The sequence below is a fragment of the Danio rerio genome, chromosome 15 (genome assembly GCF_052040795.2).
Source record: "Danio rerio strain M-AB ecotype USA chromosome 15, GRCz13ab, whole genome shotgun sequence".
Classification (NCBI taxonomy): domain Eukaryota; kingdom Metazoa; phylum Chordata; class Actinopteri; order Cypriniformes; family Danionidae; genus Danio; species Danio rerio.
Window position 1 is genome coordinate 25405439 of NC_141035.1, and position 27483 is coordinate 25432921.

Sequence of the window (27483 nt, forward strand, 5' to 3'; positions counted from 1 at the left end):
CTTCCAAATACAGTATATCTAAAAGTCAGGATTGACACAAGTAAGTAAATTATGACATGACTTTCATTTGGGTGAACTTAGAATATATTGCAATGCAAAAATAAGGTGAGACTTCCATTTTTCTTTTTTATCTTTTAGAGTAGTGAGATTTGAGTTTGCTTGTTTCCCCTCACAATATAATGTTGAATGGCGGACAGATAAAATATGCAGAGCTGGAAAATGTCATTCTAATGCAGAGGAATCGGAAAAGATTAAACAAGGACATTTTGAAAGCAAAAGCTACATATAAAATGTAATGAAACGTAAGGAAATGAAATGAAATTGAACAATCACTCAGCCTTGCTTATATGGCAGACTCTGTCCGGATGCTTAATTTAAAGTGCTTTTCTTCAGCTTTGATTGTGAAAGGTCATTTTGAGTCACAGAATGCATATTTTTGTGATTATGTAACAACTCCATGTAAGTAAAAGTTTTAACAGACTTGCAAAGTATTTGGTTTGCTTGATTGCAGGACTTGCCAGATCTGTCAGGGCAGTAATGCAGTTTGCTTGTGCCAAGTATTTCAAGGGATAGATCACCCAAAAATAACAGCCTGTGTTTACTCAGCCTCATGTTTCTTAATACACGTATGCTGTGAATGTTTTTTTTTTCCTATATGCCGAAAAAAAGTTTCCTTGAAAAATTATATATATATATATATATATATATATATATATATATATATATATATATATATATATATATATATATATATATATATATATGCTATACATTTTTATTTTAGGGTCAAAGGGTCATTTTTGTTTTATAGGGTCAAAGTTAAGAACTATTTGAGTATGAGTAAATGACTGGGATTGACTTTTTTTTTTTAGTAAGTAAGTAATGTGTATTTTTAGTAGTGTGCAGCATCTACTTGGATGATGCAAAAGCAGCAATAGGTCAACGGCGCCAGTGCGCTCACCATCCATGATTGGGAGGCCATGATGGGTAAGGGCCGATTGAGGGAATTTGGTCAGGACACCGGGGTGACACCCCATTCCCATACTCTTTATGGGATTTTAAATGACCACCAAGAGTCTGGACTTGTCTCATCCGATTGACGGCGCCCACTGACAGTATAGTGTTCCCGTCACTTTAGTGGGACATTAGGACTCACACAGATCACAGGTTGAGCGCCTCCTGCTGGCCTCATTGACGCCACTTCCAACAGCAACCTACTTTTCCCATGTGGTCTTCGATCCACGTACTGACCAGGCTCAGCCCTGCTTAGATTCAGTAAGTAACCAGTCTTGGCTTGCAGGGTGATATGGCTGTGGCTTTTTTGGTTCAAAGTGTCAATTTTCTTTTAAGGTCAAATTTAAGAATTATTTGAGTATAAGTAAAAGGTTAGGAATATTTGAACTGGCTCTTTTATTGCATAATTTATATTCTTAATTAAAAAAAATATATATATACATATATATATATATATATATATATATATATATATATATATATATATAAATGTGTATGTATATATATATATATATATATATTTGGGTATCATTGGACAAAACAAAAAAATGAACAAACAAAAAAACACATCATAGTCACAAATCATACAATCAAAACTGGAGAGTTTCAATACTAACTAAAAATTGGGTCACTGGATTGCTCTTGAGTCATAGATTTGTCAATTAAATCAAGAAATTGACCCCAAGTAGCCAAAACTGTTTTTATGGAGCTAGTCCTTGAAAATCTCTCCATCTAAATAACAGATATCACATTAGAAATCCAGTTCTGGAATGAGGGGGGTAAACGTGATTTCCAGTTGTTAAGCACTAGTCCAATTGTTAAGCACTTTAGCCAACACCATGCCTTGGATTGTTTGAGGGTGAGACGATGTATTTTGTGAGAACCCAAAGTTGGTAAGTTTGGCATCTGGTAGTTCTGCTATAAGCCTTGGAGTACCAGTCAAATATGTTTGTCCAGAATCTATTAAGTAGGGGACAGAACCAAAAGGCATGAACAACCGTGTCCTCTTGCATCTATCCACATTGATGAGACTGAAGGGAAGATTCTTATGTAGCTTGGCTTTAGTGTAGTATAGATAAATGTATGACCTTGATTTGAATCAGTTGGTGTCTGCTGTTGACTGAGCATGACAACACTGAAGTCAAACAATTGTCCCATGTGTCTGCAGAGAGTTTGATTTCCAAATCTTTTCCCCAGGCAACTCCCCAGCATGCACACAACGTCATAAGATGTTAATATTGGGTTAGGTTTAGGTTGAGATGTCAGGTGATCAAAATTCAATGTCAGTGTCTAAGGACAACGTTATTTTGATGTCCAATAATGACGTCACATGATTGAGGTTGTTTTGTTGGAAAGTGACCAATGTCCAACATCAAGCTAACATCTTGAGCCAACATCAGTATTGCAACATCAAATACTGACATTTGTTCATCAGGTATGGCAACCAATATCCTACATCTGATAGATGTCATAGTTGTAACACCCCACAACATCAAGCTGTAACATCATTTGACATTGTTATTTGGTTGATTTTTAGGTTAGACATTGACGTCAGACTGACATTGGGTTCTGATGTCAACAAATAAACACACACATTTAGAAATAAGATTTCTAGGATCAGGGGGAACTGTCTCTTTAAAATGTTTGTCATTTTGTTCATCTTTGCCATGAATCTTTATTATTATTATTATTATTATTATTATTATTATTATTAATATTATTGAGGAATCTATAGTTTTGATCCCCAGAAAGAACAAGTACAAAAATAATTTGTTAAACTTGAACTTGTTTTTAAGGCTATTTTAGAAATTACATTTATTTATTAACTTTTATTTGTGCACAACACATAATTATGTTTTTGCTGCATTTTATGATGTCTTATTTTGGATTTTTTTTTTATTACTAGTATAACTTAGAAAATAGCACATTTTTTGTTATGTTTTTCAAGTTAAGATGTGAATAACTTTGCATCTCAATGAGTAAATATTGATAGTTTCATTTATTTACACTCTTGTCATGCACATCAGCAACTGTAGATACTCCAGAAACACCGGCAGACACTTCACACCTGAATCCTGACCTATTCTTGATTCTGTGTGTTCTTTTAGCAGGACAATCCCCAAGTGCCCTATCCAGTGGGTTCAGTTTTTGAGTGGACGGGATTCTGTGATGTGGAGAGCTGCTCCGGAGTTGAGAGCCCAATAGTACACCAACAACTTCCAGAGCCTCAAGATGGATTAGAGCTTCACGCCTCCGGAGATCAAAGGTAAGACATGTATAGTAATGAGCTTCTGTACTGTGGGAGCCTCTTCTTGTTTGTCTTGAATGCGTTCTGGATGGCTATTACTGTCCATTGCATATTTATGAATGTGCCGGCGAGGTGAAGGAGTGTTTGATGTGCCTAATTGTACCGCAGACATTACATTTTTCAAGGCTTGGAAACAATGATGGACTGCAAACAAACACTTGTCCGCTTCAGCACTTTACTTTTTTTTTTTTGTTTGGAAACCTGCCATGCTGTGTGCACAGAGCCATATGAGCCTGCCAGAATTATTGTGATTATGAATGTTGCACAGATTTATTGCTTGGGGTGAAACAGAGAATGTAGAAGTGAGAGGAGAACAAGGCTGCCTTTAGTCATTAAGTTTTCCAGTTTTTTGACATGACTATACAGTGTCCTCCATTAATAGTGGTAAGTATGAGCAAGGAAGGCTGTGGATAAAAGGCTTATTAGTAAAACTAATTAACAGACACTGTTTTTGGAGTAGCGTGGAGTTTTTTTTTTTTTTTGGTGCAGTATTTGGTAATATGTTACTTCATATTGTGCTTTTGGAGACATTTTGACCTCCAGATAATGTCTGTGCAATAAAGTTGATGAAGACAGACATATTTGTTCTTCCAGGTTGATTCACAACACCTCCCGGTGTCTGTAAAATTGAAAGTAACTGCCCTGATTATAGAAATGGGCCTTCTCAGTGTTTGCTATTTTCTAGCCAGTTCCTTTTTACCCTAGTGATGAATGACTGAGGCTGTACAGCGGATCCGCTGTATCCGCTGTATTTAGCTTACCTAAATGGGGTGTTTCTTAGTCTCGAAAGTTTTTTTTATTTCAGTATGTTGATGAACTTCCAACTGAATATTAAGTAGGGGGCAGGGCTTTCTTTTTGCACATCATTCTCTCATAGCAAACTAACGGTAAGAGCAGCATGGTTAAGTACATAACGGTTGATTTAATCAAACTGACGTCAACAGAGAAGGACTAAAACTCCAAACACAGAAACAAATGGTCAGATTTTGATTGAACAAACAAAAAACATTTTCAGTGGATTAACTTGCGCAGATTAGACTTGAAACATGAAGCAGCCATTTGTAGTGGTGGCCAAACGCATAGCAGACGTTCTAACGTGACCTCAATCAATCCCACAATGAACCTCAATGACGCACTGTGAAAGTTTGTGAGCCGGATGAATTTCTGCATCTGACCACAAGATGGCATCCATGGCGGAATACTGTAAGTGTAATTTTTTCAATATATTTGATTTATTTGTAAATTAGCATTTGTATACATGATAGAAATCAAAATATGTATTGTATATGTATTGTAAATATTTATTTCATTACCAATAACCAGCTTGGTAAATGTTAAATAACTATCAACAAAGAGTCAGACTAAGTAAAACATTTAATCCATCTGAGGGATTTACAACAAGTAAAGCACAAACAAAACAATCCCTTCCAGGGCACACATTCGCTCACTTGTTTTCATTTACTCTTTTAAGTGTCCTTAGTAGAGCTAAGAGGCAGTTTCAGATGCTGCCTGTTTGATTTTGGCCTTTGTGTTTCTTCATATTGATACCCCAGTAAAACAGGAGCTTATAGCTCAACGATTTCCTGTTCCTAGCTACCCAAGTGTACTAAAAAAATGGAAAATATTAATGTGAGTAACAACTCCAAATCAGAAAAAAATTAGGATAAAGCAAAAGTAGGATACAGGCACTTGACTGGCCTGCCTGCAGTCCCAACCAGTCTCCAATAGAGAATGTGCGGTACATTTTGAAACACAAAATGCGACAATGAAGACCTCATACTGTTGGCCACATTAAGATTTGTTTGCAAAAAGGGGACAAAATTACTCCTGAAACACTTCTTTACTTGGTGTCCTAAGTCCTTAAACGCCTTTTAAGTGTTGTGAAAAGGAATGGCAACATTACAAACTGGTAAATGCTTTACTGTTCCAACTTTTTTTTAAATGTGTTGTAAGAACCAAAATTGGAATACATGTTTGTTGTGAAATAAAATATTTAAAAATCCTCGAGTGAGACATTGAATAACGTTTGTTGTATTGTCTGCAATGAAGTACAAGTCAAAGTAAAAGTACACACTGTCCCAACTTTTTCTGATTTGTGGTTATATTTTAGAAAAATCTTGTTCATATAGGTCAATATCTATGGCACACATAATTATTAAGATTTTAGTTTTTTATGTATGTTACTGTTTTGTTTGAAGTTGTTTGTTCTCAACAAAAGCAGAGTTTTTAGTGACATTTTGATGGCATAAAGCAAAGTATCAGAAGGTTAAAAAAAGAAATAAATAAATTTATAGACTTCCTTGCGCATATTTACCAAGGGCACATGTACTGTATTAGAGGAGGGCTCTATAGCTGTCAGGGAGCTGATCTGTGTCTCTTGGTTTTCACATATGTACCTTATACAGTACCTACAGTACTTAATTCCCCATTAAAATGCTGAACACTGACAAGATAAATCAAAACGACCCTTTTTCAATTCATTTCTGCAGCTTAAAAATGAGGCAAGGAGATTGTTGGTGTTGTACAAAGAGTGTTATTAGACCAGTCAGCGATTTATTGGAAAAAGGAGGCTCACAGAGGGAATATGAGAGAAGGGCCAGGATCATTTCGTGGTCTCGCGTATGTCCCGCTGTGCGCAGAAAAGAGACAGAAGTACAGAGAGCTTGCATGTGCTGTATTCACACTGACAGTCAGTGTATCACTGGGGGACACAACTCACTGTGTTTTGGGTCACTGGAAGATGTTGCTTTATAGCTGAATGCTAATAGTGGGCTGCAAAATAGATCTTTACTTGTTAAAAAAATTGTTATATGTGTTATTTTCTTTTTAAATATTTATTATTAGTGATTGTGGCTTATGTAGATATCAGTGCACATTGAATTTTGCTCTTAGAAATGATCAGCTATTGAAAAGGATGCTAAAATAGTAAAGAACCACTTGAAAATCCATTTACTCTGGACATATTAAACAATGGTTATCTTTGACTTTCATATAAAATGTCAACATTAGTTATTATATGGCACTTTTGAATGCTTGATTTTGTTTGGTCAATTGGAGTACCATGTTATCCTTCAGTAATAACTGACAGCACAGGGTCGTGCAGGTGAAATCAGAAGTCTACCTCTCAAATCAATATCTCTTTCCTCCATTTTTAATTTTTTTTTATTTTGTGAAAAATGTATAACTCTACAATGTGTCTGCACCTAATGCAAGTGGTACTGTTCGACTATAGAAACAATAGAAGTCATTATAATCACATATTTTATGTATGCATTACATACATATTAATATTTTCTCCAATCCAAAGTCAATGCATCGCTGCTTATTTCCATGAAACTCTGCTTATCTTTATTTCATGTCAGAGCATGCCCATATATCCTCACTTTATGTGTCAGAAAACTAGTGGAACATAATAATAATGGTAACACTTTATTTTAAGTCACAATTCACTATATTAAACCATTAACTAACATAAGCTTAATAAACTACTAATTAGCTTTTTATTAATATTTAGTAAGGTAGAAGTTGGGTTTAGGCTTTGAGTAGGATTAGGGATTTAGAATGAGATCATACCTAACTACTAACGAACATTAAATATCTTAATAATAAGCAAGAAAAACAACAGTAGTTAATAGCATGCATTGTGACCTAAACTAAAGTGTTATAATAATAATAATAATAATAATAATAATAATAATAATAATAATAATAATTTGTAATGATAATGAAAGTCTTTACACTGATATACAATATTGAGAGCTCCAATCCAGATGCGATGCCTTGTTTCACCTCTGTCTGGAATGGACTGTTATATACACTGCAGGCTGCTCTTTGTGTAAATGTCATTATCGAATATAACTTTGGAAAACGCATCGTTAGCTAGTAATGGCAACACCTCATAAAGCAGTGCCAAGGCAAAACATAATTGGCTTCTCACTTGAGAAAGCTGGTCAGCTTGCAAGACTGGAAAATAATTGCTGCCTTGCGGCTTCCAATGCAACTAACTGTTTCTTTGTTTGCTTAAATGGTTCCTTAAATTTGTTAATTTTTTGATCTGACACATAAGTCACATTACAAACTGCATTAATAATAAAAATGTATTATATTCATATTACAGCCACAACACAAAGGGCCTCAGCTGTTGAAGCATAAGGGTTTTATGGGCCTGTTTACAGTCGGTAATAACGGAATCTCAAATACAGTATGTCTTAGGGGAAGGTCTCACTCTCTTTCTCTCTCTTTTATTTTAAAGCTGCATGTACAGTATTCAGAAAAAAGTGAATTGCTTGTTTTAATGCAGCAGGACACATTAGCATTTACACAACATATGCTATGAAGTTTTTATTCATTCTTGATCTCAATCTGAGACTGGGCAATATATTCAAATGAACATTCACAGTACTTTCACGACTCATTTGCTGTCGATATAAAATAATTATGAGCCCATTAAATTTAATGTATTTTACAAATGGACTCTATAAATGAAAATAATCATGTTAATGTTAAATATCATGCATATTTGCATTCATTTCATGAAAGCATTTCTTGATTATAATTATGATTTAAATGAGTTTAGATTATTGTTAAATATTTTAGAGCATTCAAACATCAAGATGTACTGAACCTTTCCAATATGTCATGTTTTGAAAGCAAGCATGTATACAGTGTCTGCATTGAATTCATAATTCAAAATAAAGGCAAAATAGCAATATTGCGAATTTTTTTTTATCATAAATTTTCAATTCTGCATTCTATTTTCAAGTTGTGAAATATATCAGTAACTCTTTTTTTAATAACTGCACACTATTAATCATTTATTAAGCATTAGCAAATAGTTAATTCATCATTTAAGCATTACGTCTACATTATAAGACATTGGTGAGCAGTTTATAAAGATGCTGTATTCTTGACTTCTAAGCTCATTTAAAATGTGCTTAATTGTACTTTCATACTTTGTAACTGATAAACATTTCATTACTAAATTAAGTATTTCATTATTTACAAAGTATTTGTATTTAAGAGTTGGTGATTTTAAAGATTATTCAGCTGATTCAAATGTTATCACTTGATTGAATGGGCAATATCAGTAGTTATCAGCTGATAGATATGGGCCAGTAGGGGCTTTTTGTGCCTAATGGTAGGCTCAGAAGGTTGTTATCATCATCCACATGGATAATCAGCTATAGATCACGTAGAGTTATTTATATTATTTATTAAATTTCCCGTTATTTGTATTTTGTTAACGTCTACCCCTACCCCAACCCTAAACCCAACCGTCACGTAAAAACAGATCTGGATCTAGTGTCTTCTCTTTAAGTACAGATGATTAACCACAATAATTATTTATATTATTTATTAAATTTCCAATGAATTGTATTTTATTAACATCTACCCCTACCCCAACCCTAAACCCAACTGTCACAGTATTATAAAAACAGATCTGGATCTGGAGTCTTTTCTATAAGTACAGATGATTAACCATGTGGATGGATGATAACAGCCTTCTCATCCTACTAGTCTAAAGTCTATGAAATTTTAAGAGTTAGTTATTAATAGGACTGGATAATACCTTTTTCCACCCAGTCATAACAATACTTTACCCTTATTTTTACATTTTTAAAAAACATTGCCCTTAACTACACTATAAAAAGTGATCATTTACTTTTACCTTAAAAAGGTTAGTAAGACTATTGCCTTAAAAGCAACAAGTTGATTTTACTTTAAAAAGTGAGTGCAACTTGAAACTGTTAAGTTGATTTGATCTAACTTTTATAATTATGCACATTGTTCATTTACTTACAAATGTGAGTAAACCCGCTGCCTTAAAAAATTATGTTAAGCCAGTTAAAATAATTTTAAAATCAACAAGTTTACTCACTGATTTTACATGAATTCAATGAATAATTTATACAGTGGTGAAACAAATCTTAGTGCCAGATGTAAGTGGTTCAATGTCATTAACCAATCAGAAACTGAATTTACCATTGACCATCATCTGTTTCTGAACAGTCGTGTCTTTTTGCTGATCTCTTTTACCGTGGCTTCTCCACACCGGGCTGAGCACGTTTCACACTGTTTTGGTGCGGCTGATGCAAGAAGCACTGGTTTGTGTGAATGTATTCGTGACCATCGTCTCCTTCACAGCCACGGTTTCCCTCCGTCTTCACTTCCATCCTGCGCACCTGAAAGCTCCAGATAAGCCTCGCTGATGCTTGTCTGCTCAGGAACAGATTACTTTGTAAACTGCAGGCACAGTGGAGAGGAAACAAGGGAAAGGAGGGGGACTCGGCTGACCTGAGCGGAGTAAACTAGCGCTGGTTTGTGGTAAAGGGTTATGCCGTTTGAACGCTGTGCATGTTTTGTGATGCTCCATGTGGCCCGACAGTGACTAAGTTCACTGACTCTTCTTTAATGCTGTGAAATCAGCTCTTTTACTGCTGCCATCACACCTTTCCACAGCTGTTGGCTCTTTATGTCCCAAAAGGGCTGCCTTTTATTGCTTGATCATTAAAAGAGAGAAAGAAAAAAAAACAGCTTTGTTCTGAAATCTGGTGAGATGCCTGCAGTCTGCTCACGAAATATTGCTTCACAACTCAAGCACACACAGTTATATAGTTTTTGAATAAACTTTCTTAAAACCCTATTTAAATGCTTATGGGAACTGATTTGTCCACAAAAATAATAATATAAAACTGCTTCCCAACAAGTTTGATCCTGTGTTGTTGCAGCTCTTGCTTGGGGAACATTAGTCTATCAAATGACGAAATTTCATTAAAAGCTGTTGTCGCAAGACTTTTACAGTGGTGTCATTTCCAAATCTACGGTAAACTACTGGATTTCATTAATTTATATAATTTTAATACATGAAGGTTTTGATTTATTATTATCTACATAAGGCAACACCAATCTTGGTCATGGAGAGTTTAGCTCCAATTTGCTACAACACAACAGCCTGGGATTTTTAAGTATGCCTAATAAGACCTTGATTAGCTTGTTTAGTTGTGTTTGATTAGGGTTAGCGCTAAGTGACAATGGCCCTCAAGGAACTAGTTTGGTCTCCCCTGATCTACATTGTTCTTTTAAAATTCACAAACCAAAATATCTTCAAAAGCAAGTGGTGATTAGATGGTACTATCATGCACCTTTTCCATGACCAGCTCTTATTGTTTTCAAGCTTCCGATGTCCAGAAAAGAACTGGTTGCACTCAGTTTTTTTCAATTTTGTCAATTGGTGAAGTTTGGTTTATTAACATTGATGATTCTCTGGCTTGCTTGGTTGGGTATAGTTGAGCTGCAGATTTGTGAAGTTGATTTTCAGTGTATTAGTGCCTTCAGCAGTGACATTTTCATTACACTGATCTGAACTAAACTGAACTGAACTTCAATAGTGACATTTAGGGCCTACTCACACTATGCCATCCGTACCGTGCCCAGGCCCGTTTCCCGGATCTTTTAAAAAGTGTGAGTGCGCTGAATTGGGCTCAGGCACGGTTCACTTGGCCGGTCCTGGCCTGGTTGGAGGAGGTGGGCCTGAGCGCGGTTCACTTGGGCTTTTCAGCTCGAAACTAAAAGCGAGAATTAACTTTTAAGGGACTGGTTCATATGGATTGTTTGCTGAAATATTTGACTGCATGTCACTGCATATCAAACGACTGAAACTATATAACTAGAGAAATCTCCACTGTGCTGCTGAGTGACAGCGCTTCTTACTGAACAGCGTAGCATCGATGACGTAAGTGTGCCCAGGCCCGATTGTGGTGTGAGTGAGGGCCGTCGGGGGAGACGGAAGGGGGGACGGGACAAGGGTGATTTGGCCCGGTTTGAGGCAACTGTACATAGTGTGAGTACGGTCTTATACTAAACTGAATCTTACACACTTATCAACACACTAAATGAATGCATTAACCATAATCAACCTTGGATATACCATTAAACTTATGTACATAAAAAAGCAACTAAAAAGAACCATAGTAATGTCAAGAATGGTAAAGTATGATAAAAGTAAAAAAAAAAAATTCTGTGAAAGTCAATTTACAGTGTTTCCCCATGTACTGTAGTAAGGAAACTTAGGTGTTGATGAGAGTGATAATTTAATCTAAATAATGTCAGGTTATTAGTCTAATCATCAAGCATGGCAACTTCGCTCTGATTTGCTATTTTTGTTCTCCTTTATGATGATTTATTATCCTGATTCTAGCATTCCCATGCTGCTATTGCCCTTAAAAGCCTGTGCTTTAATTCTACTAATAAATTAAAAGATGTACAAGGAAATTTGTATGTGCATGACATGAAAGATATAGATTGTACTTCATGTTAGCTTGCATTTTGCTCAAATGTCTGATCATTGTATGATTTGTTGGAGCTATGAATTCAGTAATAACTAAATGAATGAACTACGGTGATAACAATAGAACGTACTATAATGGGCTAACAATGCTTTATGAAGCTCACTTGTCTCTCTCTGTCAGAATATGCATTCACAGTACTGAAACATGTCATGAAAGTGATATATTGACAAAAAGATTGCCTTGTACAACCAACTATGACACACAGTATGAGTGCCTTTATGATGTAGCCATCCTGTAGAGACAGCTGCCAACATCGATTGTCCTCAATATTTATTTTTCCATCTGAAGTTATGCTTTGATCATGTAAGTTTCTGTGAAATCTGGTATCTGCAAATTGCTTCTGTTCTAAGTCAGCAAGTGTGTGTAGTGTGTATTCAGAGGAAAATAATGCAGGCTATCTATTTATTTAAAGCACAGATTGTTCACCCTTCTGAACTGCCCTTTTTAACTTTGCACTTAAAGGGATAGTTCACCCGAAAATAAATAAAACATTCCTCACCATTTACTCAAACTCAAGTTGTTCTAATCTTTCATGAATTTCTTTCTTCTGTTGAACACAAAACAAGATACTCTGAAGAATGTTGAAAAAAATGCAGCCATTTCCATCCATTTTAAATTAACGTTATTAAAGAGATAGTCCACCCAAAGATGAAATGTATTAATTACTCATCCTCATGTTATTGTAAACTACAGTTGAAGTCAGAATTATTAGCCCTCCTGTTCATTTTTCCCACAATTTTTGTTGGATGGAGAGCAGATTTTTTTTATCACATTTCTAAACATGAGTTTTAATAACTGATCTCCAGTAACTGATTTATTTTATCTTTGACATGATGACAGTAAATAGTATTTGACTAGATATTTTTCAAGACACTTCTGTACAGCTCAAAGTGACATTTAAAGGCTTAACTAGGTTAATAAGGTTAACTAGGCAGGTTTGGGTAATTAGGCAAGTTATTGTATAATGATGGTTTGTTCTGTAGACTATCGGAAAAAATATATATAGCTTAGAGAGAGTTAATCATTTTGACCTTAAAATGTTTAAAAAATAAAAATAAAAATAAAAACTGCTTTTATTCTAGCCTTAGTAAAAAAAAAGACTTTCTCCAGAATATTATCAGACATACTGTGAAAATGTCCTTGCTCTGAACATCATTTGGAAAAAAACAAAAAAACAAAAGGGGTTTAATAATTCTGATTTCAACTGTACATTTATGAGTTTCTAACTATTTTGAAGAATGCTGATTGTTTGGAATTCCATAGTTGAGAAATCAAATTACTATGTGTGTCAATGGGCAACCAGCATTCTTCAAAATATCTTCTTTTCTGTTTAACAGAAGAAAGAAACTCCAGCAGTTTTGGAACAAGAGAAGGATGAGCAAATAATAACAGAATAATGATATATATTTTTATTTTGGGTGAACTGTCCATTTAATAAAATACTTAATTTGGCATTAGTGCAGTTTAATCAGCAAGAAGCCATCTTACTGACTGTCTATGCTGTCTTACAATCTCCTTTTCTTCCTTCCTTTTTGCTTATGTGTATGTGTGACAAATTTATCTTTTCAGGGCTCTGCTAAAGTTCCTCTTGGGCTTTCATCTTAACTAGCCCCACATTAGTATTCGGCAAGATTTGCTCTTGTTTGAGCAGCACTGTGTGCAAAGTTGTTCCAATATTTGTCTTTTCAGTTTTGAGAATGTCCAGCTGTTTTGTGGTACCGGAGGAATACAAAATGCTAGAAGAGGTCTGACGGCTGAGGTGTTTCCGTTTCTCACACGTCGCTGGAGAAATTAAATTATTGGGAATGTTGTTTGTGTCTTTGGCAGAGGAAGTGAATAGGCCCGGCCAGCCATGCATGGCGGTGTGGTTATGTGAGGATAAGGCCTGAAATGTTAGATTCACTTACAGACAGGTCTCTCTAACACATAGTGGATGCGTTTTGAATGCAGGAAGAGCCTTTGCATTAAGCGCAGATCCTTCGCCTCAATGAAACCTTCACCCAAGCCGCTCAGAGGACAAATGCATACATGATGTTGAGCATTTTAGCCATATTCAGATGCCGTTTAAAAATTCAGCACGTAGCGATGTTTAAATTCAAGACCATATCTGCCGCTTCTGCTTTCTTTGAAATAGAGAAAAATTGTGTATTTTGAAAGTGAAAGCTTTGTGCTGTGGCATCCCAAGGCTCAATCTCTGAAAAAGCTGTAGCTAAAGACGTTAATCTTATAGTAAAGCGAGAAAGAAAATGACTACTGCAAAGATATGTTCTTTCTGCTTTTCTAAAGGTTAGAGATTAAACTGGGTTTGTACATGTTTTTAAATGAATTAAACGTGTCTATTTATACTGGTATATACTGGAACTTTTTATTCCATAAAATTATCACATAATGATTGACAATTATAAATAAATAAATAAATAAATAAATAAATAAATAAATAAATAAATAAATAAATAAAAACAAGGAAGAAATAAGCAGAAGGTACAAATATAAATCTACTAACAAAAGTTGGTGCTTTTGCTACTGCTATGAGTGTGATATTTCGTCGATGACATAATCATGTATATAAAATAAGAATATCAAACACAGAGAATCTAAAAATCCTTTTGTATGAGAAACTACTTTCTTCCGCCATTCAGATCTGTAGAAATGCAGAAACCATTGCTGCTTCATAAACATCACTTTAGAGCTAGTATTTGAATGATTCTCTGGCGTAATATCTAAAGTGATGACAAAACAGGTATTATTGCTCACATTTTAAGATAGTAAGGCTGAACGGCATGAAATGCCATAGGTCTAGAGACATTTCCCAGTTTTTCTCTATTGCAATTGAGAGATCACAATAATTAAACCCGAAAAAGCTAAAGCAAAGCAAACACTACCAGAATCCCTACCAGACTGTACAGCACTACAACACACAAAAGAGAGAGATAGTCCAAACCCAAAAAGAAAGTCACTTACTGGACTTAGAAATTACTCTGGAATTATGAGTTTTGCTCCTCTAAGGTCTAATTATGTGGTCTCTGTCGCCATTTTCTGGCGAAATGTCAACTCTCTTTGCTTTGCTCAGTATGATAGGCTGATGGATGCCGACACGCAGTATCTCTGAAATTATACACATTTAGGAACTTCATTCTCGCCTAAAAAGCCTTAAAACTACATTGTTTTCCAACAGCTGCAATATTTGTCCAACTGTATTGACTTTATTGATCTGCTGTCACTCTATATGGGCGGAGCAATACAGAAGGGTGAGGAAGCTACATGAATGCTGTTATTGCAGTATATCACACAGCATTCAGCCAATCAGATTCGAGAATGAGACAGAACTGTTTGTGTGTGTGTGTGTGTGTGTATATGTGTGTGTGTGTGTATATATATATATATATATATATACAGATGTTACTACTTCAATGTGTTCCTTGTGCCGCCATTCATGCCGCGGCGACAGCGGTACTTGATGCGCCAGCAGCATTTGACCGCTGGGTGGCACTTTAACCACAGATATTCAGCTTTGCCTTTTCACAATGCTAAACAGACTGTTCTGTAGGCGTAACTTACTGTATGTGATGTTATGTGTTCAATTAAAATATAATTTTAATTTAGTTTTTCTGGTAATAGACATGCTCTTACACTATACTATGCTGTAGAAATACATGGTGAGAAGTCAAAAAGCAAATATAAGAATTAAGTTATTAGCCTTCAGTGCCCGATTAAATTGCGTTGGGGTGAAAATAATGTTTTGATTTCTTTGACTATCATGGCAATGTTATAATCTCAAATCTTAAACGTGCGCATATGAAAAACAGCAAAATAATATAGATTATCATGCCGGTAGAGCACATCACCTCACAGTTGTGAACTTGCGATCACCTCAACTTACATTTAATTTTTTTTTACCTGGTTTATTGTAAACTTATTAAGTGCAAAGAGGATTCGTTTTGGAAAATAGAATTGAAGAAATGAAAGACAACTAAAATGAAAGCACAAACATTCAGTACAAATAATTAGTCTTAAATAAATAAATAAATAAATAAATAAATAAAGAAAGAAAGAAAGCAGTCTTTTAGTACAAATATAGAGAGATGTAGTGTTGGCTATTTTGATAGAACTAAGACTAGACATGTTCATTTATATTTTTAATTTACGTTTTTATTTACATTTTCGTTGTTGATTATATTTACGATCTCATTTTATGTTTCAATTATAGTACATAATAATAAACGAATAATGAAAATAAATGAATAATGAAAATAGGACATAAATTAAGTCTGGCAGGTTTATTTTTAATAATGTAGTTTCAGTTCCGTTTTTTGTTTCAAAACGTCAATGTTCTGCTTTAAAGTATAACTGTGGTTTTGTTTAGTTTTTTTTACTTAATGGCTCAGTATGTTTTGTATTTTAATTTCATATTCAGTCACCTTGCATATGCGTGTGAAATATAATGCCGCATAACCGCGGAAAAAGAAGAAAAGGCGGTCAGTTAAAGCTAATTAATCAAAATTGGCTATATTAAAATACAGCATTTATGTTAATACAGGCAGAGTGTGAACAAACTAAGGCTAAGATATGCCTTTTAATGCATTTAAAAATATTTGCGTCCTTCTTATAGGCTACAGGCAACTGGTGTATAATAATGTTTTTTTTTTTTTTTTTTTTTTTTGTATGGTAAAGGACAATGCACATTATGTTATTGATGTAAACTTAGGCTAAAACTTACCATTGATAAACGTGACCTACCTCAAGCAGATCACTTAAAGTGTAATAAAAATAATGTTGCCGCAGGACATAAATGAAGTCCCGCAAGTTTATTTTTAATAATTTAGTTTCAGTACTATTAATTTTTTTCTCAAAACGTCAATAGCACCTTCAATAATCTAAACATTAAAGATGGACCGCAAGATGTGTTGAGTGGCTATGTGGTGAAGAACAATGGCAAAGCTAAGGTGTGATTATTGTAATAAACTAATAAGTTATAAAGCAGAGTCCTGACCAACAGGGCTAAGCATATGCGGTTGGCTCATTCTTCACGAATATAGAATTAAAATTATGGCGCGTTAGGTTCATTGTGCATCCCGCAGGTGCCACCAACAAGGGTTGTGCATTTGAGTTTTGGCTCATTCTTCACGAATATAGAATTAAAATTATGGCGCGTTAGGTTCATTGTGCATCCCGCAGGTGCCACCAACAAGGGTTGTGCATTTGAGTTTAACTTTTTGAGCGTTATAAGCAGCTCGTTGTTAGTTTTTTTTTTATTTAAATATATCGAGCCGAAACTAAGCAGCGCATTCTCTCCGCCTCCTCGTTTTGGCTGGACACGCCACTGAAGCAGGAGAGACACTTCGTCGTTCATAATCTTAGCTGATGTGTCGGAGTCGAAAGAATATATCAAAGAGGAATGTTCTTTTGACAGTCCCGATATGTTCAATCTTTTTTTCCCTGTCATTACTCTTCAGCAAATTATATTTTTAAAGCTGCTTGATTCTTTTAAAACCGAAAGCAGAGCCCGTCAATTGGTGTTTTTTCATAAGATACTCCTTTATTAATGTTTTATTTTATTAGTGTCTTTAATGTGCTTTTTAATAGTTTTATTTTATTCAAAGCAGCACCTAAAAGCGAATTTATCCTCAAAACGTGGCATGAGAGCGATGCATGTCATGTGTCGCATATTGCCTTTTTTTCTGATCTTTTTGCATAAAGGTTTTAATCAAAAGACAGGTAATTTAATTACTTTCGATGTGCTAAAATATTTGTTAAATAAATGTTATTTCAAAAAAAGCATATGCAATGTGCTCTGACAGGTAAAATCCGATTCTTTCTCTCTTTCAAGTTCAAAGCAAATTTGAATGCCAAAGGATTTTAGATATGCATATACAAGACTATGTAGTATATTAACATCAACAAATTAATAAAATAAGTAGCAAATGAGAAATAAATGACAGACAAGTTGATAAAAACAGACATTATCTCTAATTATCAAAATTGCAAGATTAAAACAGCTGAATATAGGCCTAAATAATCTAGAAAGCAACTACTGCGCGCTGATATTTATTCTTCTTTTTCTCCGAATAACGAACAATTTCAACCGCGGGGAGATACCGACAGCTTGATTTGCAGTATTTTCTAACATGTTATAAGCGGGCAGCGGACATCAGCCAGCCTTAGAGACGGGCCGGCACAAAAAAAAACATGGCTGCCGGTGGAGAAGCGGCTGTGCCCTCAGCAGCTGATTGAGACGGAGCTGCATATCCTGAGTGCACTAAATACTCCGAGATCCGGGAGAAATTCTACCCGATAATCCAACACATACAAAACAACTTTGAGTCCCTGTCGAACAGAACCCATCTTACTGGGGGAGTGTGTGTGCTGCTGTGTGTTCACCCAACAATACCCGCTCCTGTCTCCAACACACAAATACTGGAACTCTTTATGTGGACTTACTTTTGATAATAGGATACTATTAATACCTTTATCCTGTTTAATGTTATCAAAAATCTATTTTTATTTTTATTATTATATTTTTATTTTTTATTCTATTTTTATTTTTATTAATCATTTTTTATTATATGTTATTTTCATATTTGTTTGCACTACTGCCCTTTTTGCACTGTCTTGTTTGTGAGACGCGCACTGCTTTGGCAAAACGAATGTACAGTTACTTGTCATGCCAATAAAGCACCTCAAATGTGAAAATAGCCTAGGCAACAAATAACAAATAGTGTAAATAACAAAAAATGCCCTTTTCATTTTCATACAATAGGCCTATGTGTGGGTTTTGACAATATTAAGCTATAAAGATCAGATGAAATGCATAGTGAAATATGAAATAAATGTCTCTTTCTATTTATTATTTTAAAAATCAACTCATTTTTGCCCAGAGAAAGAGGCGCGCGGCACTAGCGGACATGGGGTGCTTTTCCAAAAAAAGACGTACAGTAACTTGCAGCTGAACTATGCACAGTTTGGGGAAAAAAAGGATATAGTGATGCATGTCCCCTAAAACCCCTAGTTTCTCTGTCGCAGATCCATCATTTGAATCAGGTTAGTTATAAGTAAAACGCACATAATGATAAAGCACACCATCATCACGAGGGCAATTAAATAGACAACCTAAACATATATTTAATTGTTTATTTATGTAATGTGAGTTTTTATAACTTTGTTCTTTAAATTATTTATAACTTAGGCTATTCTATCGAGATGACACCATAAAAGGCCTTCAATGCACTGAAATAGGTAATAGGGATACAATGAAAAGCCGATTTCACTATTGACCCTGTTTTTATTCATTGACGGCTTCCCAACGCCGCATTTCTGTTGCGCGAAAAAAAGCTGCTGCAAATAAGCAAATTTATGACAAAACAATTTTAATAGTTTCATAGTAGTAGCTGGTGTGCTTCATCTGCGTGATTCTGATTTGACATTCTTCCGCTAAACTTGCACTGTGTTGATGTGTAAATGGGCTATGATCTTTGCTATTGAGGCTACATCAAGGTGTAAATGAGCTATAGTTCTCTTTGCAACTTTCAATTTCGAGGTGGGGGAAGTGGGAAGAGGCAATTCAAATGTACCATCTCTAAAAAAAAAGGCCACTTACGCGGCATTTGTGTTTATTATTACCTTATTTTTATTTTATTATTAATAATTTATTCATTCATTCTTCATTCATTTTCTTTTCGGTTTAGTCCCTTTATTAGTCTGTGATCGCCACAGCAGAATGAACCGTCAACTTATCCAGCATATGTTTTACGTAGTGGATGGCAGGAGGGCCAGCTGGGGCTTCGGGATGGAGTGAAAGGAAAGGCGGAATTTGCCCCGAGTCTGGGAAAGATGGCTTGCCGTAATTACACTAGTTTTCCTATCGCACACATGCGCCAAACAAATAAACAAATAAATAAAAAAGGAGGGGGACGTTCTGGGGGCTGGGTTTGCGTTACGCGCTGCGAGCTATAGGCCGACAGTGGAAATGCGACATGACTTCGGTCTCACGATGCCCATTAACACCTGAAAGACAAGCTTTTGGTTATGAGATGGGGGAAGGGGTATGTCTCCTCCCTCAAGTGTTTTCCACAAACATGGTTACACAAAATCCAAAACTCCCGAGGACGGATGGCGTAACCGTAGCAAAACCTATGCGTTTTAAAACCAAACCGCATATGGGGCCTTATGAAAATGAATGTTTCTATGCACAACAACTTCTGGACTGAACTACTTGTTATTTAAAATATCTCTATTACGCTCTAGCATTCGCCAAAACGAATTTGTACATAAAAACACCTAGCTGAATAGGGTGTTACCTGCTGAGCCATGACAGCAGCAGACAATTCCGCACGACCATAAAGCCTTCACCCGACAGTTATTTTCTAATATTCACAACGCGAGCCACAACAATAGACATGCCATGCCCATCATCCTTACAGACAACTTCGCTTTAAACTGTATTAAGATCCCATTTACACTGCACATCAGTTTTATATAAAACGTTAATGATACATATAACAGGCTACATTTTGATGGTGAAATAACCTTTTAAACGATGGCTTTTTATTTCAGTATTCAAACATTAAATAACGAATGCATCAAGTGAAATAACGAATATGCAAAAACACATGTATATAAATATAAAGGACTATTATAATTAGCAAAATGCTGCTCTGTTTATCTTTGTATTTTTATAATTTTATTATTGTTGTTTTTAATATTTTGAATTAATTAAAGCTATAGACAAATGCTTGACATTTTAGAAAATGTTTTGCGTATACCCAGTACCGAGAACAAACAAACAAAAGCACATGGCTTGTTAATCAATTTAATCAAGCTCTAGCCACGAATAAAATAATAGAATATTTTATTATTTTAATATTTTAGACGACGGGTTAGTAATTATATTATAAATGGTTATGTTCAGATCAATGAAATAATAATTTTAATAATTCTGCTTTGCATTTTTCTATGCATTACTAAACTCACTAAACCATACATTTGTTTTATAAGTTAACCAAATATTTGCAGAGATTCAGCAGTTTTTTTTCTGACGCGTTTGCCAGTCATGCCAGTCAGTGAAAAAAAAAGTAACTGTGGCCCCGTTTGCAGGTATTCAGATTCGATTTTATTAATCTGATTCAACTTATTATTTACAGGACATAAAAATGCAATTAAAAGTTTCAAATCAATGTGCATTGTCCTTTACCATACAAAAAAAAAAAAACATTGTTGTACACCATAGCCTGTAGACTATAAAATGGCCGCAAATCTTTTTAAATGCATTAAAAAGCAAGCGCATATTAGCCGTACCTTGAGTTTGTTCACACTCTGCCTGTATTAACATGCATGCTGTAATTTAATATAGCTTATTTTGATGAATTAGCTCTAACTGACAGCTTTTTCTTCTTTTTCAGCGGTTATGCTCGCATTATATTTCACACGCATATGCAAGGTGACTGAAATTGAAATTCAAATACAAAACATACTGAGCCATTAAGTAAAAAACAAACAAACAAAACAACAGTTATAGCTACTTTAAAGGAGAACATTGCCGTTTTGAAAAAAAAAAAACTGAACTGAAACTAAATTATTAAAAAAATAAACCTGCTAGACTTAATTTATGTCCTGCGCAAAAATATTTTTATTATAATCTGCTTAAAATAGGTCAATTTATTTATTTATTTTTACTTTTAATGAAGCTGCATTCAACTTAAGCTCAATGTCGGCAATGTCTTTAAATAAATAATATGTCTAGGCCTATTTTCATTATTCATTAATTTTCATTATTCGTTTATTATTATCTACAATTGTTGAGACATAAAATGAGATAGTAAACTATAATCAACAACGAAAATGTAAGTAAAAACAGAAATAAAAACATAAATGAAAATGTCTTGTCTTAGTCCTGTCAAAATAGCAAACACTACATCTCTCTATATTTAGGTTAAAAGACTGCTTTATTTATTCATTTATTTATTTATTTATTTATTTATTTATTTATTTATTTAAGACTACTTATTTGTACTGAATGTTTATGCTTTCATTTTAGTTGCAAAAAGATCAGAAATTGATCTCGCACGCGCAGGGAAAAAAGGCAATTATGCCACACATGACTTGCATCGCTCTCATGCAGGCCCGGATTAAGAACTCAGGGGCCCCTGGGCACATTATCTTGTAAGGCCCCCTACCTGCCCGCACCCCTATAGTTGAATTTAAAAAATAAGAATAATATAATAATTTTTAAATAAAATGAATCTATAATTTGTTGCCCACATATTTAAATAAATGATATATAGTACATATGTATTTATAGTCTGCAAAGATTTAAATTATTTTTCAAAGCATTAAATAAAAATACTAATAAAACTACATATATATATATATATATATATATATATATATATATATATATATATATATATATATATATATATATATATATATATTTTTTTTTTTTTTTTTTTTTTTTTTAAGGGTATTTTAGTGTATTGCTTTTACAAACTTATAAAGCATATTATTGCCATGGCATATAACGCACAATGCTTCTCCAATCCAGTTATATGAATCTGAGTTCTATGAATCAGAGTCTTTCATAATACAAACACTAATTTACTGTCTCTCTCCTCCTCTCCCTGTATTTTCTCTACTCTTCTCGTGATGAAGACTTGATTATAAACCTAAAAGTATCCGAAATCACAGACACTATACCTCTTCTCTCCCCTCTCTCTCCTCTTCTGGGCCTTTCTCTCTCTCTCCCTCTCTCTCTCCCTTTCTGTCTGTCTCTCACACGATGAATCCAGTCCGCGCTGCGCTGCCGTTAGCCTCCTCCGCCTGGTTAATGCTAGCTACTCATCATTTAAAGTCAACGTCTTCTTCTGTACCCTCATTCTCCTGATCACGGGTCTGTTTAAAGAAGGTGTGTATGGAAAATGCCTCAATAAAGATGCCTCCTCTCCTCTTTCTCTCGCGTTTGCTAAATCCACTTGTCCACTCATTTTTGATCTATGACAGATATAACATTACACTAAAGTCCGCTCAGTTTAGTGCGGGTTATTACAAAACTGACGTTTCCGCGCTTGACCAATGACAGCATTCTGTTTAATTAAAGAAAGAAAGGCAATTTAAATATAATAATAATATTACTATGTGATCGCGATTTTTTTGCTCAGAGGAAATACAGTTGTCTTAGCAATAGAGTTTTTGAAGAGAGGGAGGCGCGGCAGACGCCTATAATAAGGCTAAACATTATTAAATACCCACGAGACACTTGTGACTTTATATCACATTTGCATTATTTTTTAAAAATGTTTCATTCCTGTTAAAAATATATTTCCAATCTGATATGTAATGGGGAGAAAAAAAAGTAGCACGAGTTCAACTGATGGTGGATTCGAACCGATGTTATTATTAATCGCGTCAAAAGATGATATTGTGTGCCTTACAAGGTGCGCCACTGCGGCTGCAATATTGTGCTGCTCTTTACTTATCTTGTCTCTATCAATCAGGCATCGATGGGCGTAAACCCTGAATAGCTAGATGCGCTATTTGCAATTAGCCTAAAAAGACACTCCAAAATTGTCTTTTTTTCTCCCCCCTCGCAGGGGCCCCTGGTGCGCACGGGCCCCTGGGCCTGTGCCCATAAGGCCCATTGGTTAATCCGGCCCTGCTCTCATGCCAAGTTTTGAGGATAAATTCGCATTTAGATGCTGCTTGAAATGAAATAAAACTATCAAAAAGCACATTAAAGACTTTAATAAAAAATTAAAACATTCATAAAGGAGTAGGCTATCTTATGGAAAAACACCACGGGCTCTGCTTTCGGTTTTAAAAGAATCAAGCAGCTTTAAAAAATATCTAATTTGCTGAAGAGAAATGACACGAAAAAAAATAATAAAAAGATTAAACATATCGGGACTGTTAAAAGAAAATTCCTTTTTGATATATTCTTTCGACTCCGATACATCAGCTAAGATTATGAATGACGGAGTGTTTCTCCTGCTTCAGCAGCGTGTCCCGCTGGTTAAACGATGAGGCGGAGAGAATGCGCTGCTTAGTGAACCTAACGCGCCATTATTTTAATTCTATATTCGTGAAGAATGAGCCAACCGCATATGCTTAGTCCTGTTGGTCGGGACTCTGCTTTATAACTTAGTTTCTTCACATGTTGCCACTCGGCACATCTTGCGCTCCATCTTTAAACAAATGTTTACATTATTGAGGTGCTCTCCGGCGGCGAAGTTTCTGGCAGAGTAGCGAGTGAAAAAATGTGCTTGCAGAAATTGGAATCAAAATTTAAATTATATAACAAGCATCGTATTCTTTCTTATCCTCGCCCAGTTTTAATACAAGTTGTGTTTTTTATATTTGTGGCTGTGAAGTTTATTAAGAATATATATAGCCTACTTTATTTTTTTTTATACTTGTGATCTGCTTGAGGTAGGTCACGTTTATCAATGGTAAGTTTTAGCCTAAGTTTACATCAATAACATAATGTGTTGCCTGTAGCCTAAAGGCCGCAAATGCATTAAAAGGCAAGCGCATGTCTTAGCCTTGAGTTTGTTCACACTCTGCCTGTATTAACATAAATGCTGTATTTTAATATAGCTTATTTTAATGAATTAGCTCTAACCTTTGACAGCTTTTTCTTCTTTTTCCGCGGTTATGCGGCATTATATTTCACACGCATATGCAAGGTGACTGAATATGAAGTTAAAATACAAAACATACTGAGCCATAAGTAAAAAAAACAAAACAACAGTTATAGCTACTTTAAAGGAGAACATTGACGTTTTGAAAAAAAAAAAAAAAAAAAAAAACTGAACAGAACTGAAACTAAATTATTAAAAATAAACCTGCAAGACTTAATTTATGTCCTGCGGCAAAAATATTTTTATTACACTTTTAGTGATCTGCTTAAGGTAGGTCAATTTATTTTTCTCAGTGTTTCACGTACTGTACGGCAATGTCTTTAAATAAATAATTTATTTAGGCCTATTTTCATTATTCATTTATTTTCATTATTCGTTTATGTACAATTGTTGAGACATAAATGAGATAGTAAAATATAATCAACAACGAAAATGGAAATAAAAACAGAAATAAAACATAAATGAAAATGTCTTGTCTTAGTCCTATCAAAATAGCAAACACTGAACATCTTTCTATATTTAGGCTGCTTTATTTATTTATTTATTTATTTATTAATTAATTATTTCATTTATTTAAGACTACTTATTTGTACTAAATGTTTGTGCTTTCATTTTAGTTGTCTTTTACTTCTTCAATTCTATTTTCCAAAACGAATCCTCTTTGCACTTAAAAAGTTTACAATAAAGCGTGTTAACAAATTTTAAATGATTAATGAAGGAATTATAATGCTTTGACTTATTGTTTAATATCATTTACAAGCACAGTAGCTGTATGGGCTATTTCTGTCCGTTCGCATCCCGTCCCTTTGCGCCCCCTGGCGGCTCATTCACAAACTGCGGTCATACACTAAAAACAGAGCGGCACCTATTTCAAACGGCGGCGGTACCAGCCGCGGCGTTAATAGCCACTTTGAACTCTCACCTACTGTATATATATATATATATATATATATATATATATATATATATAATATGACATAATGAAAGTAAGGAAATAAATTAAACGAGAAATTAAAAAATGTGGCAGTTTATTACTAATTATTTATTTAGCCTTTACTATAAAACATGTAAATTAATTATAAACAAAATATATTTGTTTTTAAAAACTATAAGTTTATCCACTGTTTTTAAGGATGTAAACTTTTGAAGTGTTTTCCACAGTACAGTACTTTTACTGATTTAACACACTTTGTATGCTGCATAAGGCTGTCAAAAATATTTTTTTTGTGTACATAGCTTCTCGCATTTAATAGATTTTATTAGCAAGACTGTCTCTTTGATAATATAAAGCGACAGTTCAATTACCTGAAATATATCTACACCACAAATCTCTACTTATAAATGTAAAAGGGACTTGAGTTGATGTGCATTGTGAGCTGTTTTTTGGGTTTGGGCTGGTAATAAAACTGTTCTTGTCTGCATAATAACAACAGATTTGGAAGATGAGCTGGCGATGAGGCCAGCTGTGTTGTTATGACCAGCTCTATAGTGTCAGTCCAGCGGGTCTTGGCTGGCAGTGGCAGACGGCACCACATGGATTCAGTGCTGCCTATGTCATTCGTTTCCAATTGGTCAAATCATTTCTCTAGCTAAAAGTCCTGAATAGTGTAGCATATGGGAGGTGAGAGGCAGCAGGCTGGAGAGAAAGAGTTGTTTCATCACTTGTGCATCTAATTGTTTTATGCACAGAAATGCATTAAGCTCCGAACTCTTAATTGAATAATGGATGCCCCTGCTTTCACAGCAGCTCATCTACTTCTTTTGTGCTTTACCTGCTTTCTCATAATCCAGAGGAGAGTTGTGTTATACAGTATCATGAAAATATGGCTTTTTCTGTGTTTAAGTGCTATAATTGGGTCCCCGGTGCATTTGTCAACCCAAATGACATGAAAAAGGAAAACCCAGTAACTTTGTTTTCTTAACACATTTTCTGCTTAATATGAGTTTAGATTTAGCTCCCCAAATGACGTATAAAGGGGATCTTATTATGTATTAATAATAAGCATTATGATGCATTAATTAATTTGCATATTTCCGCACATGGCGTTGTTGCAAATGTCACCTTTTTAGTTTTATAGCTGGCAGGTAATGATTTACAATGTCTGCAAAATAAAAAAAATAAAAGAAATATGAAAGAAAGATTGCACATGTTCTGTTGTTAGATGTACGGTACTAACAAACACTAAAGTCTTTTCATACTCCCAACATCAAAGCCACTGACGCCATGTCGTTATAATGACGTTGACAAACTTGGTTGGTAAAAAAAAAGTGCTCAACCAACAGGAACCAACCAACAGTATCTGAGGTTTTCACTAAAATTACTGAGTACAAGCATGAAAGTAAAAGATTGAAGTAGTGTACTGATGCTGTGACATGTTAACTGATAGATTCAGAAGACAGAAGAGCCGTTAGATAGAGACAAGATTAACTAAATATCACTTTTAACAACTATGGTGAGACGCGATGCAGCGGGACATCCTTGATAAACTGTTCGACGTGCACTGCTCAAAGCATCCCCTGAGCTGAAGCTGGAGCTCAGATGAGCGCATGACAGTGTGTGTGTGTGTGTGTCTGTGTGTGTGTATGTGGTCACGTGATGTGTGTTTTTTAGCGGTACTCGTGTAGTGTGGATGGAGGGCTGTTCATTAATACTAGATGAAACGCTAGTGTGGATGTGGATCGTTTTAGTTCTAAAATGCCATTTCAAAACTAAGCTGTGTTAGTGTAAATGTGGCTTAAGTTTGAATTTTTGCGAGTGGGTTTGCAAAAAGGGGTGGGGCGGAGGTTTGCGTTTATCAACGTTTATTATCGCTTATCAACCCAACCCTAGTCTTCAGATGTATTTACACAGTTATTTATTTACACTTTAATTTTCATTGTAAAGTCAGGTGACAGACCATTTTTCAGTAAAGATAAAATAATTGAGGGTATGTGATGAACAACCAGGGTTTAATTTGTGCTGGAACCCGCCAGATCCGGTACCTTTGAAATCTGATGCATTTTACTGATCCCCCTCCTCAACCGCCCTCCTCCGCCGTTTGCTGTCCAACCTGCTTCACTGTTGTCCGTGACAAATCCCTCCGCTCTTCACTTTCATCTGCGACAAATCCCCCCGCTCTTCACTTTTGTCCGCAACACCCCTCCGCCATCTCACCCCCTTTTGTATTCAATTAATGTTTATTGT

At 34.9% G+C, this 27483-nt stretch overlaps 1 protein-coding gene across 6 annotated transcripts in view; it reads left to right on the forward strand.

Moving 5' to 3' along the window:
• Window positions 1-27483, forward strand: part of grik4 (glutamate receptor, ionotropic, kainate 4) — a 647123-nt gene that overhangs the window by 177582 nt on the left and 442058 nt on the right. For 4 of the 6 annotated variants that reach the window (XM_087284137.1, XM_087284133.1, XM_087284135.1 and 1 more), the window contains one exon: window positions 3123-3280. The gene's annotated coding sequence lies outside the window, so the exon portion shown is untranslated. The remainder of the gene's footprint in view (window positions 1-3122; window positions 3281-27483) is intronic. The other 2 variants (XM_087284134.1, XM_087284136.1) reach the window with 1 other exon arrangement.